Here is an 18,847-nt window from a genome sequence, read left to right on the forward strand (position 1 = left end):
CAGGTCTCAGGTTGCCCATTATGCACCGCCACTGTCTAGTGCACCCCCTGCATGGGGTGCTTTCAAGGGTCAGTCCAGCCGACCAGGCCCGAGCCAGTCTCAACATTCACATCCTCCGAGAGCTTGTTTTGAGTGTGGTGATACTCGTCATATGGTGAGGGACTGCCCCAAACTCAGGAGGGGTGCACCTCCACAGACTACTCAAGCTCTACGTATTCCACAGGGTCCCCAGACTTCTCAGGCCATGGTTACCGCACCAGTTTCCACTCCACTTGCACAAGCAGCTAGAGGCGGAGTCGGGCAGGTAAGTGTCGCCCTAGAGATGGAGTTCAGGCCAAATGTTATGCTCTTCCGACTAGGACATAGGTGGTTGCATCCGACTCAGTCATCACAGGTATTTTTCCAATTTGTCATAGAGATGCATCAGTATTATTTGATCCAGGCTTTACTTATTCCTATGTATCATCTTACTTTGCTCCATATTTGGGTATATCCCGTGATTCTTTGAGTTTTCATGTCTATGTGTTCACGCCTATGGGAGATTCCATTTTTGTAGACCGTGTGTATTGGTCGTGTTTAGTTGTTCTTAGTGGTTTTGAGACCAGAGTTGATATGTTATTTCTCAGTTTGGTAGATTATGATGTTATCTTGGGCATGGACTGGTTGTCGCCCTATCATGCTATTCTTGATTGTCATGCCAAGACGGTGACATTAGCTATGCCAGGTTTGCTGTGGTTGGAGTGGAATGGTACTTTGGATTATTTTCCTAGCAGGGTGGTGTCTTTCCTTAAGGCACAGTGGATGGTTGGGAAGGTGTGTGAGGCATATCTAGCCTTTGTGAAGAATGTTAGTGTTGATACTCCTACAGTTGAGTCAGTTCCAGTAGTGAGAGATTATCTAGATGTGTTTCCGGCAGATCTTCCGGGCATGCCGCCCGATAGGGATATCGATTCTGGTATTGATTTATTGCCGGTCACTCAGCCCATTTTTATTCTACCATATTGTATGCCCCCAGTGGAGCTGAAAAAGTTAAAGGAGCAGTTGCAAGAGTTGCTAGATAAGGGCTTCATTCGGTCCAGTGTGTCACCTTGGGATGCTCCGGTCTTGTTTGTAATGAAGAAGGATGGTTCTATGCGCATGTGTATTGATTATCGACAATTGAACAACGTTACAGTGAAGAACAAGTATCCATTGCCACATATTGATGACCTATTAGATCAACTACTAAGTGCCAGAGTGTTCTCGAAGATTTATTTGAGGTCAGGCTATCATCAGTTGAAGATTTGGGATCCAGATATTCTAAAGATTACCTTCAAGACTCGGTATGGTCATTACGAGTTCCTTGTGATGTGATTTGGGCTGACCAGCGCCCCGGCAACATTCATGCACTTGATGAATAATGTATTCCAGCCCTATCTTGACTTATTCGTCATTGTGTTTATTGACGACATCTTAGTGTACTCCGGAGCCGGGAGGATCATGAGCAGCACCTGAGGACCGTGTTCCAGACCCTGAGAGAAAACAAGTTGTATGTAAAATTTTAAAAGTGTGAATTCTGGCTTGATTCTGTGGCATTTTTGGGTCATGTAGTGTCCAGTGAGGGGATCAAGGTAGATCCAAAGAAGATTGAAGTAGTGCAGAGTTGGCCTAGACCATGTTCAGCTACTGAGATCCGGAGTTTTCTTGGTTTGGCAGGGTATTACCGTCGATTCATATAGGGTTTCTCATCTATTGTAGCACCAATGACCAGATTGACCCAGAAGGGTGCTCTGTTCAGGTGGACCGAGGAGTGTGAGAGGAGCTTTCAAATGCCCAAGACTGCCTTGACTACAACCCCAATGTTGGTGTTGCCTATGGGTTCTACACTGTGTACTGTGATGTGTCGCGTGTTGGCCACGGTGCGGTGTTGATGCAAGACGGTAGGGTGATTGCCTACGTGTCTAGATAGTTGAAGGTACATGAGAAAAATTATCATGTCTACGACCTTGAGTTAGCAGCTATTGTTCATGCCTTGAAGATTTGGCTGCATTATTTGTACGGTGTCCCTTGGGAGGTCTATACTAACCACCAGAGTCTGCAACACCTGTTCGAACCGAAGGATCTTAACTTGCGGCATTGGAGATGGTTAGAGTTGCTTAAGGACTATGATATCACTATTCTATATCATCCCGGGAAGGTCAATGAGGTGGCCGATGCCTTGAGTCGTAAGGCAGAGAACTTGGGCAGTTTAGCATACATAGTGGAGTATGTAGCTCGATGCCTAAATTCTCAGTAGGTAAAGTATGAGCATTAGCGGCCAGGTGGATTACTTCAGAGGCTAGAGAATTCAGAGTGGAAATGGGAGTGGGTTACTATGGATTTTGTTGTTGGGCTCCCACAGACTCAAAAGAAGTTCGATGCAGTATGGGTGATATTGGATAGGATTGGAGATGTGGCCTACAAGATTGCACTGCCACCTAGTCTAGCTGTAGTTCATCCAATATTCCATGTTTCTATGCCCCGAAAATATCAGGTGATCCATCTCATGTGTTGGATTTAAGCTCAGTCCAGTTGGACAAGGATTAGTCTTAAGTTGAGGAGCCGGTGGCCATTTTGGACAGGCATGCCCGAAAGTTGAGGTCGAAGAACATTGCTTCAGTGAAGGTTCAATGGAAGGGTCAACCAGTCGAGGAGGCGACTTGGGGGACGATCATGATATGCGTAGCAGTTATCCTCGTCTTTTCACCACTTTAGGTATGTCTCTATACTCGTTCGAGGACGAATGTTTGTTTTAAGAGGGGGAGGATGTAACGATCCGGCCGGCCATTTTGAGTATTTTAGCTCCAATCCCCTATTTATTGCCTCCTCAATACTATATTGTGGTTATGTGACTTGCCGGGGTGTTTAGTTTCGGTTTCGGGTGAGTTTCAAAGTGAAATGGGATACATAGTACATAAGTTGGAGCTTTAAGTTGAAAGAGTTGACCGTAGTTTGACTTTTAAGTAGACGACTCTGGAATGGAGTTTTGAAGGTTCCAATAGCTCTGTATAGTGATTTTGGACTTAGGAACGTGTCCGGATCTTGATTTGGAGGTCCGTAGGTCGTTTCAGCTTGAATTGGCGAAAGTTAAGAAGTTGAAGGCTTGGAAGGTTGAGAAGTTTGATCGGGAGTTGACTTTATTGATATCGGGATCAGATCCTGACTACGAAAGTTGAAATAGGTCCGTCATGTCATTTATGACTTGTGTGCAAAATTTAAAGTCAATCGGAGTTGTTTTGGTATGAATCGGCATTCGTATTGGAATTCCGAAGTTCATAGTTTTAATAGGCTTGAATTAGGTTGCGATTCGTAGAATTGATGTTGTTTGATGTGATTTTTGGCTTCGAGCAGGTTCGTTATGTGTTTTGAAACTTGTTGGTATATTCAGACGGGGTCTCGGGGCCCCCGGGTGTGATTCAGATTGAATCCGGAACAAAGTTGGACTTAGTCTCTTTGCTGAAGTTCCATCCTTCTGGTGTCATCGCACCTGCAGAGGGATTGGCCGCAGGTGCGAGTGGTGAAGCGCAAAAGCAGAGAGGGGCAGCCCAGGTCTGGGATCGCAGGTGTGCCTCCGCTGGAGCGGACCTTGCCTTCGCAGAAGTGAAAATTGGAGAAGTGCCTTAGGTAGGACTGCAGGTGTGGTCGTTTTATCCGTAGATGCGCTTGTACAGAAGCGCTTATGGGTCCGCAGGTGCGAGCCTTCAGTGCATTAGTTAGAACCGCACCTGTGATGGTTTTTCGCAGGTGCGACGTCGCAAATGCGACTATGTGATTGCAGATGCGGAATCACTGGGAAAAAAAGGCCTAGTTCGAGGGTTTGATTTCATTATCCATTTTTGGACCTAGAGAGCTCGATTTGTGGCGATATTTTGAGGTATTTTCAAGAACTTTATTGGGGTAAGTGATTCTAACTCGGTTTTGGTTATATTACACAAATCCATTGTTATTTTCATCATTTAATTAGTGATTTGAGTTGGAAAATTGGGGGAAAATTGTGAAAACTTCTTAGGCTAAATTTTGGGGATTTGAAAGGTGATTTGAGGTCGGATTTGAGTAATTCTTGTATGGTTGGACTCGTTATCGAATGAGTATTCAGATTTTATAATTTTGGTCGAGTTCTGAGATGCGGGCCCAAGTTGACCTTTTGAGTTAACTTTTTGTTTCTTTGTAAAGATCGTAACTTTATTGTTCGAAATAGTTTCCTATAGTTTATATTTTATGTTATGAAGTTGTTTTGTCTAGATTCGAGACATTCGAAGTCGGATAATCGAGGGAAGGGCTTACTAGTAGATTGAGTTTGCGTGTTTTGATGTAAGTATTTTGCCTAACTTTGTGTGGGGGAATTAACCCTTAGGGTTGGTGTTGGTTTGCGTTAATTGTGATATGTAAAAGCCGTGTACACAAGGTGACGAGTGTGTACTCTAAATATGGTAATTGCTCGGTTTTAGCTATTGATGAGCGCAAAACACAGACTTAAATTATGCTCGCTAATCAAATTTAGTATAGTATAATATCGTATCCACAAGGATTGGATTTAAATAGTATCCTCATAGTTTCTAGCTTGGTTTCTTTTCAAGATGATCAACAATTGAGATTTATAAGATGTCTAACTAAAATTAACTAAGAATCTAAAGCTACTGACTAATGACAATCGAAACAAAGAATAAGCAAGGAAGGTTATCAATGGGAGAAAATAGGATTTTAATAGGATAGGTGCAAGATAATTGTTCGGGATCTAACTCTAGATAATTCACTTCTAATGTTCAAGTGAGTCTCTTGAATTTACTCAATTATTAGTTCAAACTTTTAGTAGAAACTCCTCTCTGATGAACCAATTTAAGCACGTGAAGATATGCAAGAATGCGTAGTGGATTGTCATTAGGAAAACCTCTTCCAATTATTCTCCTAACTAGGTTTAATTAATGATTCAACTTGCATCTTTCGATTACTAAGAAGAATCTATGAACTCAACCTATAATATAATGCAAAGATTTTACAAGTTATGCCTCTCTCGATTACATGAACAAGTGAATATAGATGGCAACAATTAATTCATCCAAAAATGCTTCAATACATAAAACTAGAGTTATAATCAACAAACAATCATCAATATACCAAATCCATCAAACCCTAAAGAGAACTACTCCATAGATATGTAGCAATTCATCACAAATAAAACTAAAGTATAGGAAAACATAAATTCAATCTAAACTCGTGTCTTGAGTGAGGAAGGAATGATGAAATCCCTGTGCTTGTGTTCTTCCAACTCCTCCTTAGCCTCCTTAGGTCGAATATGTGTCAAAAGTCCAGAAAATAATATTTTTTCATGTATTTATACCAAGTAGGGTCGGGCCCAGATGAAATCACTTTTTCCTAGCCAAAATAGGATATTTACTCTGTAAAACATACACAGGCGTGTCGCATAGGGAGACGCGCCATGCAGGTTTTTAGTGGGGAAATTGAGAGAGCTAGACATTTATCAGGCATCAAGTTTTGTACAGCCACAGCGCCCTACGCACCATGGCAGTGGGAAATTCTCTGATTACGTGTCACGACCCAATTTTCCCTCAGTTTGGATATCGTGATAGCACCTAGTCTTAGGGACTAAGTAAGCCTAACAATAATTAAAACAACATTATTTAAATAGAATCTCTTAAAATTTCCAAAACCGGTAGTACAAGTCATAAGCTCTACAGAGTGTTTGCTAGAAAACTTCTAAATACAACCGTCCAGAAATAAGAATAAACAGTGCAGAACGAAAAAGTTGAAGGTGACTCCGAAGCCTGCTAACGCAGCAACAGGTTTACCTTAAGTCTCCATAGCAACAGTCCACACAGCTAGCTAACAAACAAGTACTTGGATCTGCACAAAAATGTGCAGAAGAGTAGCATGAGCACACCACAGCAGTGCCCAGTAAGTATCAAGACTAACCTCGGTGGAGTAGTGACGAGGAACAGTCAAGACACCCACTGGTCTAATAAACTGAACAGATATAAGTACATGAATAACAGAAGTATGATGTCTACATAAAGACTATGCAATATGGCTCACAATACAGTAATGGAATTAAAGCAAGAAACAACAAGTATCAGCGGAATATCATGTAAATGACGCCGACAAAGTGAATGGAACACAACCTAAATCCGAAATCACGAATACATCAAGGACAAGTAATAACTCAGTAATTACAACCGCTTTTACATCAGGTTTTAGTCAACAACTCCACGAGGTACCGAACCTCGGACAATTTACAACTCACGGGTCTCAATACCTGAACCCTAACACTTGGCATCCTGTACCCTCATAACACCTCATAACCACACAGACGACTCACGTGCCAATAGAGTCATTCTCACATAAAAGGCAAGTAAACAAGGGTGAGCATCTATGCTCAATAATATCAAGAATACCTCTTATCCGGTAAGAGTGCTTAACAACGTGTATGCTGGTGCAAGTTCTAACATAGTCCATACCAGCAAATAAGCATAAGGAAGAAGAAGAACGGACAACACGTAGAATATTTTCTCACAACTTTCACAAGATAAAGCTCACACAGGTATGTATACCACTATACAAATATCAACAACAAGAATGTCCCCAGGCCATAAATCATCACAAATCAATCCCTGACACAGCCCACCTTGTCTCACCACGTATGCAATAGTAACATAAATGCCCGCCTTGTCTCGCTACACATGCATAATAATGTTCCCACCTTGTGTCGCCACATGCACAACCCATAAATATATATACATATCCCGCCTTGTCACGCCGCATGTGCAAATATCAATGGTAACAATAGCACGGCAGAAACCTTGTGCAACCCCATAATAACAACCGCACGGCAGAAATCTCGTGCATCACAATAATAACAACCGCACGGTAGAAACCTCATGCATCACCACAACAAGTACCACAACAACAATGACAATAATTCAAAGTACGACAAGTAAATCAACTCAAGAACTTTAATTCACAAAGAAACGGTAGAACCAATTCACAAGGAATAACCACAATAAAGAATACTAGGCGTAAAGGAAACAACTCAACAAAGGGAAACTAATGTGTATCAACGATCCCACAATATACATCTCAACAACAGGGATACTAACATGAGCCAAGTAATTCCAAATAAAACAAGTCGACTAAGATATAGGATATCTAAAACTTCTTTTAAGGTTAAGGAATTACTAAGGATTTTCAACGATTTAATTAAGGATAAGCAGCAGAAAGATAATCATAACCTTAATTAAGACTGAACAAATTATAAGATGATATAATAATAATTTCAAATAAAGATAAGCAGTTATGAAAAGATAGCATGACAATAGAGGAGGTAAAATCTTCAGTTAAGTCAAATAAGAGTCAAATAGGCAATAAGAGTGAATCCTGAAAGCAATTAATTCTAATTAAAGCATGTAGAGGTGGAACTAGTAAATAGGAACTTAATCATATTAAGAACAACTTCATACTCAGTGACTATAAGGACCTAAGAATCCTAAAAGACCAACTTTTCACAAATAAGTCCGAGCACACACTCGTCACCTCGCGTGCATGGACTACAATCAACATAGAAGACTCAATCCTAAGGGGAAAATCCCCCACACAAGGTTAGGCAAGATACTTACCTCAAACCAAGCTCAACCAGTCCATAAAAATGCCCTATTTTTTTTCAATCATCCGACTCCGAATGGCCCAAATCTAGCCAAACACAATTGTATAACATGAATACAACCATAATAGACTCATCTAATTAATAAAATCAATACTATAACCAAAATCCCGAAATCCGCCCTAAAGGTCGACCCGGGTCCACGTCTCGGAATCGGGTAAAAGTCACAAAATACGAACACTCATTCACTCACGAGTCTAACCATACAAAAATCATCAAATTCCGATACCATTTCGTCCCTCAAATCGTGATTTTTCATTTTTCTTTCAAAAATCACCATTTTCCTCAACTCAAAACACAAATTAAATGATAAAAATAAAGATGAAATCATGGAAATAAATAAATTCTAGGTGAAGAACACTTACCCAATCGTTTTGCATGAAAAACCTACAAGGAAACACTCAAAACCGAGCTCTAGAACTCCAAAAATGGTGAAAATGGCAAACCCTCGGAATAGAGGACTTTATATTCTGCCTAGGGGTTTTGTGCATCGCGAACGCGGAGAAAGGGACGTGTTCGCGATGAAGAGAAACAAAGCTGCCCAGTTGTTCTTCGCGAACGCGAAGAGGAAAAATATGATGGCCCAATGACTGCTCTTCGTGAACGCGTGAATTAGTATGCAAACGCGAAGAGTGTAATGGAATAGCTACGCGAACACGTAAGTGACACGCGAACGCGAAGAGGAAAATGATCACCAGTGCCCAGGGCCTGGTTTGCACTTCACGAACGCGAGATAGGGAATGTGAACGCGAAGAAGGGCGTGGCAGAACTTCGCGAACGCGAAGAGGAATTATTTCACACTCCAAAATGACACTACGCGAACGCGAAGGCAAGGACGCGAACGCGATGAAGGAAACCAGATGACAGATAACAGCAGTTCAAAAATAGGGGAAAAAGACCCGTAGCCCATCTGAAACTCACCCGAGGCCCCCGGGACCCCGTCTAAACATACCAGCAAGTCCTATAACCTAACACGGACTCGCTCGAGGTCTCAAATCTCATCAAAAAATGTCGAAACTACGAATCGCACCATGAATCGAACTTATAAATTTCCAAAACTTCCAACTTCTAAAACCCATGCCGAAACCTATCAAATCAACCTGGAATGACGTCAAATTTTGCAGGCAAGTCCCAAATAACATAATGGAGCTGTTCCAACTCTCGGAATCGCATTCCGACCCCGATATCAAAAAGTCCACTTCCTATCCAAATCTCCAAAAATTCGACTTTCGCCATTTCAAGCCTAAATCAGCTACAAACCTCGGATTTACAGTCTGGACACGCTCTTAAATCCAAAATCACCCCACGGAGCTAATGGAACCGACGAAACTCCATTCCGGAGTCGTCTTCACATAGTTCTGACTACGAATCCTAAGACTTAAGCTTCCGTTTTAGGGACTAAGTGTCCCAAATCATTCTGAATTATCCGGTAACTGAATTCAACCACGCACGCAAGTCAATATACATAATATGAAGCTGCTCAGGGCCTTATGCCGCAGAACGAGACTTAAGTTCTCAAAACGACCGGCCGGGTCGTTACATCCATCCCCTCTTAAACAAACGTTCGTCCTCGAACGTGCTAAGAATCGCCTCAAAGTCTTCAAATCACTGAAGGTACATATCCAACACACACCTGCGGGCGACTCCACATCACCCCAATCCACATAAGCCTGACGACACCATCCCAACTGTAATTCATCCTTTTTGCCAACACCGATAAGCCTTAGAGTCAAAATTCCCACCTTCCATTTGTCTTTAAAAGATCCAATTCTAAATCCATAATCGATAACAGTCTCAACCAGCTGTAACAACTCATGCCTATACCCACAAGGTACGACCACACAACAAAATGCCACACATAGGCCCATAATAACATTTCTGATTACAATAGCTGCCCGAAATCAAAACCAGCACCGACAATTAGACCCATATCAATTAGCAACATGTTTCAAACCTTCACAATGCTGATAATGATGCAAGAAACATGAAGACCTCATAACTATATACCCAATTCAATAAGTCACAACTAACACCATCGGGCACACACCCCGCAAGCCAAAACTCAAGAAGCACATAACGAAATTGACTAAATAAGTAAAGGGAAACACATAAGATAAATATCAAACAAGCTCGACAGGCACAACTTTCTAACAATACCCTACTACGAATCAATTCAAAAGGAAAAATCAAAGTATATGAACAAATCATAAGGATCTCATTCTGGTATCACCCTTCACCGCGGTACGCAGCCCGGCTCAAACATATCAAATCACATGGAATCGCGAGGGTCTCGCCCTAAACTCTAAATCACCGGTCGAATACACATCATACCAATAAAAATCCTCCGCTAACTCAATTCTGCCAATAAAATCTCAACACTTGTTAAATTCTCACCCCGGTAGAGTATCAAATCACAAATTATAACCAAATTTACTCAGGAATCACATCAAACCTACCATAATAGACAACGTGAATTCACTTATAGTCTCGTAACTTTCAATAATGAGTAGAAACAAACGATCGACACGGGCTACGGCTCATAGAGTCTCCCAACAGGGCAAACACATATACAGAATACTGAGTCATGAACTCACCCATAGGTGGAACAACAAATAGGGAAACTCGCCCGATAAGCAGAACCGAATCAAATACGAATAGTGCCCCTTTGTAACAAATCAAAAGCATACCTGTATGACATCATCTGGAGCAATAACCTCAAGCCTACTATATGAAACACATCAACAGGTTGGGCCTTCCCCTCTTGGGCGCCCTATACTCGTCTGAATACTTCGCTGTGACACGCCTGTCCGGAGTCTAGGACAATCTCTCACCCTGTGGCCGTTATCTCCACACTCGATGCAACCTCTCTACTGATGTGGCTGTGGGAACTATGCAGTACGGGTACTCTGAGACCCATGGGCACCTGAAGTACTGTGCGAAGCCTGAAGTGCAAACTGAACTGGCTGACCCACAAAACCTCTACAATGTCGTACATTGCCTCCAAAATAAGGACCAGTAGATCTCTCCGGTCTACGAGGCCTCCTCACCTCCCTGTCCTCTCTCTCCTGATCTCGCCTGTACTATCTCTTATGGCCCTGCATGTCCTCTCTCTCCTGATCCCACATGCCCTCTACACGGCGAGCGATCCCTACCACCTGCTGAAACAAAACATCTAACTCTAACTCCCGAGCCATGCTGAACCGAATATCATGTCTGAGTCCGTCAATGAATCTACGGACACGCTCTCTAACTGTGGCGACCAAAGCAGGTGCATGCCTGGCCAAATCACTGAATCTCACGGCATACTATGACACTGACATAGTGCCCTGGCGCAGCTGTTCAAACTTCGTGCGCCATGCATCTCGAAGGGACTGAGGTACAAACTCTCTCAGGAACATCTCTGAAAACTGAACCCATGTAAGTGAATCTAACTCCGCTGGGCTTCCCAACTCATATGCCCGCCACCACTGATAAGACACTCCCCTGAGCTGGAACGTAGTAAAAGCAACCCCGCTCGTCTCCATAATACCTATAGTACGGAGAATGCGGTGACACTCCTCCAGATGTAAGAGGGTCATATTTCTTGAACCTTGCAAGTCTAAGCTGCTGTTGCTCAGATGCTGCTTCCCTGACCACAGGCTGAACTGGGACTACAGGTTGTGTCACCATGAAACCTAGAACCAGACCAACATGAGCTCGCTGCTCTGGGGTATGGGCGGCGGGGGTCTGGGCTCCTCCCTCAGTCTGTGAAATAGCTGGTGCAACCGGAATCAACCCTACCTGAGCCAATGTACCAATCATGCTCAGGAACCATGCTAAGGTCTCTTGAAGTCCGGGGGTAACAACAGGCGCCTCTGGTACCTGCTCCCTAACTGGAACTACTGGCGGCTCCTCAACTGCTGCTCTGGTAGGCGCTCTAGCTGTGGCACGTACTCCTCGTCGACCTCTGCCTCTGCCCCTAGCGATACCTACTCCGGGAACAGCGTCGTCGGTAACTGCAGCTCGTGTCCTCACCATATGTGAGAGAATGGAATGATAAAAGTTCAAACTCCGAGATCAATAAGCTCACACGATAGGAATGAAAGAAGTGAAATTGTCCTAATAGTTCCGTAGCCTCTCGAAGATAAGTACAGACGTCTCTGTACCGATCCGCTAGACTCTACTGAACTCCTTTATGACTTGTAGCACCTATGAACCTAGAGCTATGATACCAACTTGTCACAACCCAATTTTTCCTCTATTTGGGTATCGTGATGGCACCTAGTCTTAGGGACTAGGTAAGCCTAACAATAATTAAAACAACATTATTTAAATAGAATCTCTTAAAATTCTCAAAACCGATAGTAAGAGTCATAAGCTCTACAAAGTGTTTGCTAGAAAACTTCTAAATACAACCGTCCAGAAATAAGAATAAACAGTGCAGAACAAAAAAGTTGAAGGTGACTCCGAAGCCTGCGAACGCAGCAGCAGGTTTACCTTAAGTCTCCACAACAACAGTCCACACAGCTAGCTAACGAACAAGTACCTGGATCTGCAAAAAATGTGCAGAAGAGTAGCATGAGCACACCACAGCGGTGCCCAGTAAGTATCAAGACTAACCTCGGTGGAGTAGTGACGAGGAATAGTCAAGACACCCACTGGTCTAATAAACTGAACAGATATAAGTACATGAATAACAGAAGTATGATGTCTACATAAAGACTATGCAATATGGCTCACAATACAGTAATGGCATTAAAGCAAGAAACAACAAGTATCAGCGGAATATCATGAAAATGACGCCGACAAAGTGAATGGAACACAACCTAAATCCGAAATCACGAATACATCAAGGACAAGTAATAACTCAGTAATTACAACCACTTTTACATCAGGTTTTAGTCAACAACTCCACGAGGTACCGAACCTCGGACAATTTACAACTCACGGGTCTCAATACCTGAACCCTAACACTTGGCATCCTGTACCCTCATAACACCTCATAACCACACAGACGACTCACGTGCCAATAAAGTCATTCTCACATAGAAGGCAAGTAAACAAGGGTGAGCATCTATGCTCAACAATATCAAGAATACCTCTTATCCGGTAAGAGTGCTTAACAACGTGTATGCTGGTGCAAGTGTCCTAACATAGTCCATACCAGCAAATAAGCATAAGGAAGAAGAAGAACGGACAACACGTAGAATATTTTCTCACAGCTTTCACAAGATAAAGATCACACAGGTATGTATACCACTATACAAATATCAACAACAAGAATGCCCCCAGGCCGTAAATCATCACAAATCAATCCCTGACACAGCCCACCTTGTCTCGCCTCATGTGCAATAGTAACATAAATGCTCGCCTTGTCTCGCCACACGTGCATAATAATGTTTCCACCTTATCTCTCCACATGCGCAACCCATAGAAATATATACATATCCCGCCTTGTCACGCCGCATGTGCAAATATCAATGGTAACAATAGCATGGCAGAAACCTCGTGTAACCCTATAATAACAACCGCACGGCAGAAACCTCATGCATCACAATAATAACAACCGCACGGCAGAAACCTCGTGCATCACCATAACAAGTACCACAGCAACAATGACAATAATACAAAGTACGACAAGTAAATCAACTCAAGAACTTTAATTCACAAAGAAACGGTAGAACCAATTCACAAGGAATAACCACAATAAAGAATGTTAGGCGTAAAGGAAACAACTCAACAAAGGGAAACTAATATGTATCAACGATCCCACAATATACATCTTAACAACAGGGAAACTAACATGAGCCAAATTATTCCAAATAAAACAAGTCGACTAAGATATAGGATATCTAAAACTTCTTTTAAGGTTGAGGAATTACTAAGGATTTTCAACAATTTAATTAAGGATAAGCAGCGGAAAGATAATCATAACCTCAATTAAGACTGAACAAATTATAAGATGATATAATAATAATTTCAAATAAAGATAAGCAGTTATGAAAAGATAGCATGACAATAGAGGAGGTAAAATCTTCAGTTAAGTCAAATAAGAGTCAAATAGGCAATAAGAGTAAATCCTAAAAGCAATTAATTCTAATTAAAGCATATAGAGGTGGAACTAGTAAATAGGAACTTAATCATATTAAGAACAACTTCATACTCTGAATATAAGGACCTAAGAATCCTAAAAGGCCAACTTTTCACAAATAAGTCAGAGCACGCACTCGTCACCCCGCGTGCATGGACTACAATCAACATAGAAGACTCAATCCTAAGGGAAAAATCCCCCACACAAGGTTAGGCAAGATACTTACCTCAAACCAAGCTCAACCAGTCCGTAAAAATGCCCTTTTTTTCCCAATTATCCGACTCTGAATGGCCCAAATCTAGCCAAACACAATTGCATAACATGAATACAACCATAATAGAATCATCTAATTAATAAAATTAATACTTTAACAAAAATCCCGAAATCCATCCTAAAGGTCGACCCGGGCCCACGTCTCGGAATCGGGTAAAAGTCACAAAATACGAACACTCATTCACTCACGAGTCTGACCATACAAAAATATTAAATTCCGATACCATTTCGTCCCTCAAATTGTGATTTTTCATTTTGAATTTTTATTTCAATAACCACCATTTTCCTCAACTCAAAACAAAAATTAAATGATAAAAATAAAGATGGAATCATGGAAATAAATAAATTCTAGGTGAAGAATACTTACCTAATCGTTTTGCATGAAAAACCCACAAGGAAACGCTCAAAACCGAGCTCTAGAACTCCAAAAATGGTGAAAATGGCAAACCCTCGGAATAGAGGACTTTATATTCTGCCCAGTGGTTTTGTGCATCGCGTACGCGGAGAAAGGGACGCGTTCACGAAGAAGAGAAGCAAAGCTGCCCAGTTGTTCTTCGCGAACGCAAAGAGGAAAAATATGATGGCCCAACGACTGCTCTTCGCGAACGCGTGAAGTAGTACGCGAACGCGAAGAGTGTAATGGAATAGCTACGCGAACGCGTAAGTGACACGCGAACGCGAAGAGGAAAATGATCACCAGTGCCCAGGGCCTGGTTTGCACTTCGCGAACGCGAGATAGGGAATGCGAACGCGAAAAAGGGGGTGGCAGAACTTCGCGAACGCGAGAGGGTGACTACGAACGCGAAGAGGAATTATTTCACCCTCCAAAATGACACTACGTGAACGCGAAGGCAAGGACGCGAACACGATGAAGGAAACCAGATGACAGATAACAGCAGTTCAAAAATAGGGGGAAAAGACCCGTAGCCCATCCGAAACTCACCCGAGGCCCCCAGGACCCCGTTTAAACATACCAACAATTCCCATAACCTAACACGGACTTGCTCGAGGTCTCAAATCTCATCAAACATTTCAAAACTACGAATCGCACCATAAATCGAACTTATAAATTTCCAAAACTTCTAACTTCTCAAACCCGTGCCGAAACCTATCAAATCAACCCGGAATGATGTCAAATTTTCCAGGCAAGTCCCAAATAACATAACGGAGCTGTTCCAACTCTCGAAATCGCATTCCGACCCCGATATCAAAAATTCCACTTCCGGTCCAAATCTCCAAAAATTCGACTTTAACCATTTCAAGCCTAAATCAGCTACAGACCTCGGATTTACAGTCCGGATACGCTCCTAAGTCCAAAATCACCCCATAGAGCTAATGGAACCGACGAAATTCCATTCCGGAGTCGTCTTCGCATATTTCCGACTACGGTCAAAATTTTAAGACTTAAGCTTCCGTTTTAGAGACTAAGTATCCCAAATTACTCTGAATCATACGGTAACTGAATTCAACTATGCACGCAAGTCAATACACATAATATGAAGTTGCTCAGGGCCTTATGCCATCGAACGAGACCTAAGTTCTCAAAACGACCGGCCGGGTCATTACAGTACGGCTCAACTTCGATTTTTGATGTCCAGAGTTAGTCCTTGACCCCCGAACACAATCCCGGCTTAATCCCTTGGGCTTTTACTCAGACTTCAAAACTCCAAATAGCTCGAATTAGCTCCCCAACATCTACATAGCTGGAAATTACTCCTACATGGGATAAAACACATAATAAGTGCAAAACACTATCAATTAAAGCTCAAAATGAATAAAGTGCAGTAAATTGGAGTGCAATAAGCGACTAAAATACGAGATTATAGCCTACCATCAACACCCCACACTTAAACCATTACTCGTCATCGAGCAATCAAACTACACTTCAGATAGACACGACCTTTTTCAACAACTGTCACAACCCAAAATTCCACCACAAGCGTCGTGATGGCATATAGTCTCTAAGAATAGGTAAGTCGATCACAATTACATTTCAAGCCATTTATTTTGAATTCAATATAGGTTCCAAAAACCAACAGCGGAAACAATTATGAAAATCTCCCAAGACTGGTAATACTGAGTTATGAACTCTAACTGAATACATGGAATGATCTCAAGGATCGAATACTCAATATTGTTTGATGAATAATTAATAGTATAATAAAATGAAAAGACTCCAAGAGACTGCGACGACCAAATAGCTCTACCTTGAATCCTTGTGATCACGCTTTAACTCTGTCCGAGTCCGATATCTCCAATACCTGGCTCTGCACAAAAATATTCAGAAGTGTAGTATGAGTGCACCACAGTCGGTACCCAGTAAGTATCAAGACTAACCTCAGTGGAGTAGTAACGAGGTACAGACAAGACACTCACTAGTCTAATAACTTGTGCAATATAGTATACAAAATAATAGAAAACAAATAACAATAATGGAAATACTAATCAACCAGTGATATATACAGCAGGACAACAAGAACACCATTAATATTGCTTAACAAATAATAAATACAAGTACAACCAATTAATCTAGTCCTTCAAACATAAATCTTTCGCCTATATGCTTCTCAAATAATCATCTTCAGGATATAATACTTTTCAATAAATATATTTCAAATATACTCCCTTCAAATAAATATCTTTCAAATAAATTTTTTTAAAATATAATTCTTTCAAATAAATCTCTTTCAATATAATTCTTCAAATAAATATCTTTCGAATAAAAGTCAGCCTGTGACACCTCATTTCAAAATTATAAAATACGGGTCTCAGCCTACTTTCATATTTCCACGGCACCTCGTGCCAAATTTCTCTATCACAACCGCACGGACAACTCACGTGCCAATATCATTATCATTTAACCATGACACCTCGTGCCCACATTTTATATCACAACTGCACGGATAATTCACGTGCCAATATCATCATCATTTACTCATAGCACCTCGTGCTCGCATTTCATTTTATAATCCGCCTGGAAATAGCCACAGGCTCTCAATTTCAACATAGATCAGACTATTATCAAGTTATCGAAACAACAAGATAAATTGCACAAGATATATAAATAAACACAAGAAAAATCACAACACTACATAAAAATTACCAACGCAATAACTCCACATCATCACATATCATCCCTGACAATAGCCGCCCTTATCTCTCCTATAGCTATCCTTATCACTCCTATAATAGCCTTTCTTATAGCCACTCTTATTGCTCCTATAGCCACCCTTATCGCTCCGCCCAAATAATATACCAGTACACATAATAATAGTGAAATGCCACCCTTATACCCACATAATAATAACTCAAATAACACAATAATTTACACAAAATATTATCACGGCAACATAACAAAATTATCTCATATCACAATTTTTCCAATGGCCACAACCAGTTCCAAAGATATAATAAAATAAATTAATTTCACAACAAATAGCCCAAGGCTCCACACAATGTGTATAAAACCTCAAAACTATAACAGAGATGGAAAAATACTCAGTATAGGGCAACACCTTTATTAATCCAAATTCTTGATAATTATATTAACGCCCAGTTTAAACTTATTTCATTAATTATTTGCAGATGAAAAAAATCCATAATATAATTATTTTCAGGAAATATCAAATCACCAAACTCACGGAATTCACATAAATATACAAGTAATAATCACATCAAATTATCACATAAAAACAAATTCAACAAAGGCGAATTGAGGCATGGCAAATAGATGATTTAATAAATGCCAACAATTATCCAATTTACTACACAATATGCCAAAGACTTTAACCCAATAAATTTTGCACATATAAGCCCGAGTACGTACTCATCACCCCGCGTACACGGCTTTTCAATTACACAATTTCCACATAAGACTCAATGCCTAAGGGGTAATTCCCCCACTCAAGGTTAGGCAAGATACTTACCTTTTTGAAGTTATGCCGATATTCCCAAAATCACCTTCTTGCTTGAATTGACCTCCGGACAGCTCAAATCTATCCAATTTAATTGTATAACTTCATTAAAATTCATCGAAAACAATTCCGGATTATAAAACGCCGACTTAAAATTTTATTCTAAAAAAGTCAACCAAAGTCAACACAGGGCTTGCCTCTCGGAACCCGACATAATTTTTATGAAATCCGAACACCCATTCCGATACGAGTTCAACCATATAAAAATTATCGAATTCCGACATCGGATTGCCTTTCAAATCCTCAATTAAAGTCTTTGAAGATTTCTATCATTTTCAACCCAATCTTTACCCATTTGAACTCAACAATCTTCCCATAACCTTATTGGTACAAGCATGTATAAATAATATTCTCATATCCAAGAATCATCTTACTAATTACCTATTTCTAGTTAGATTTCGAAATTGAAGAATTGGGAAAAAAAAATTCTTACCTCTTTGAAGCTCTAGCAATCCTTTGATACGATTTCAAGGTTTGATTCAAGGAAGAGTAGTGAAATCTTTAGTTCTCCCCTTTCCTCTCTCTAGAATCGCTCTCCCTTCTCTCTAAACTACCAGAAATTTCCCCAAGAATAAACCCCAATCGAGTTCAATGAAATGAGGTTCGGGTTCATAAAAACCCATTTTTGTACAGCCGCGGCGCATGGGGCGGCGCGGTAGTGTTAAATTCTGTCAGCTTTTGGTAATTTGGTCATAATATTTTGTAGGAGTGTCCAAATGACGAACGGTTTGAAGCGTTAGAAACTAGACTCGAAGATATTTCATTTGATAGGTTTTCCATCACATAACTCCATATATATATATATATATATATATATATATATATATATATATATGTAGA

Source organism: Nicotiana tomentosiformis, chromosome 2 (genome assembly GCF_000390325.3).
Source record: "Nicotiana tomentosiformis chromosome 2, ASM39032v3, whole genome shotgun sequence".
NCBI classification, from domain to species: Eukaryota; Viridiplantae; Streptophyta; class Magnoliopsida; order Solanales; family Solanaceae; genus Nicotiana; species Nicotiana tomentosiformis.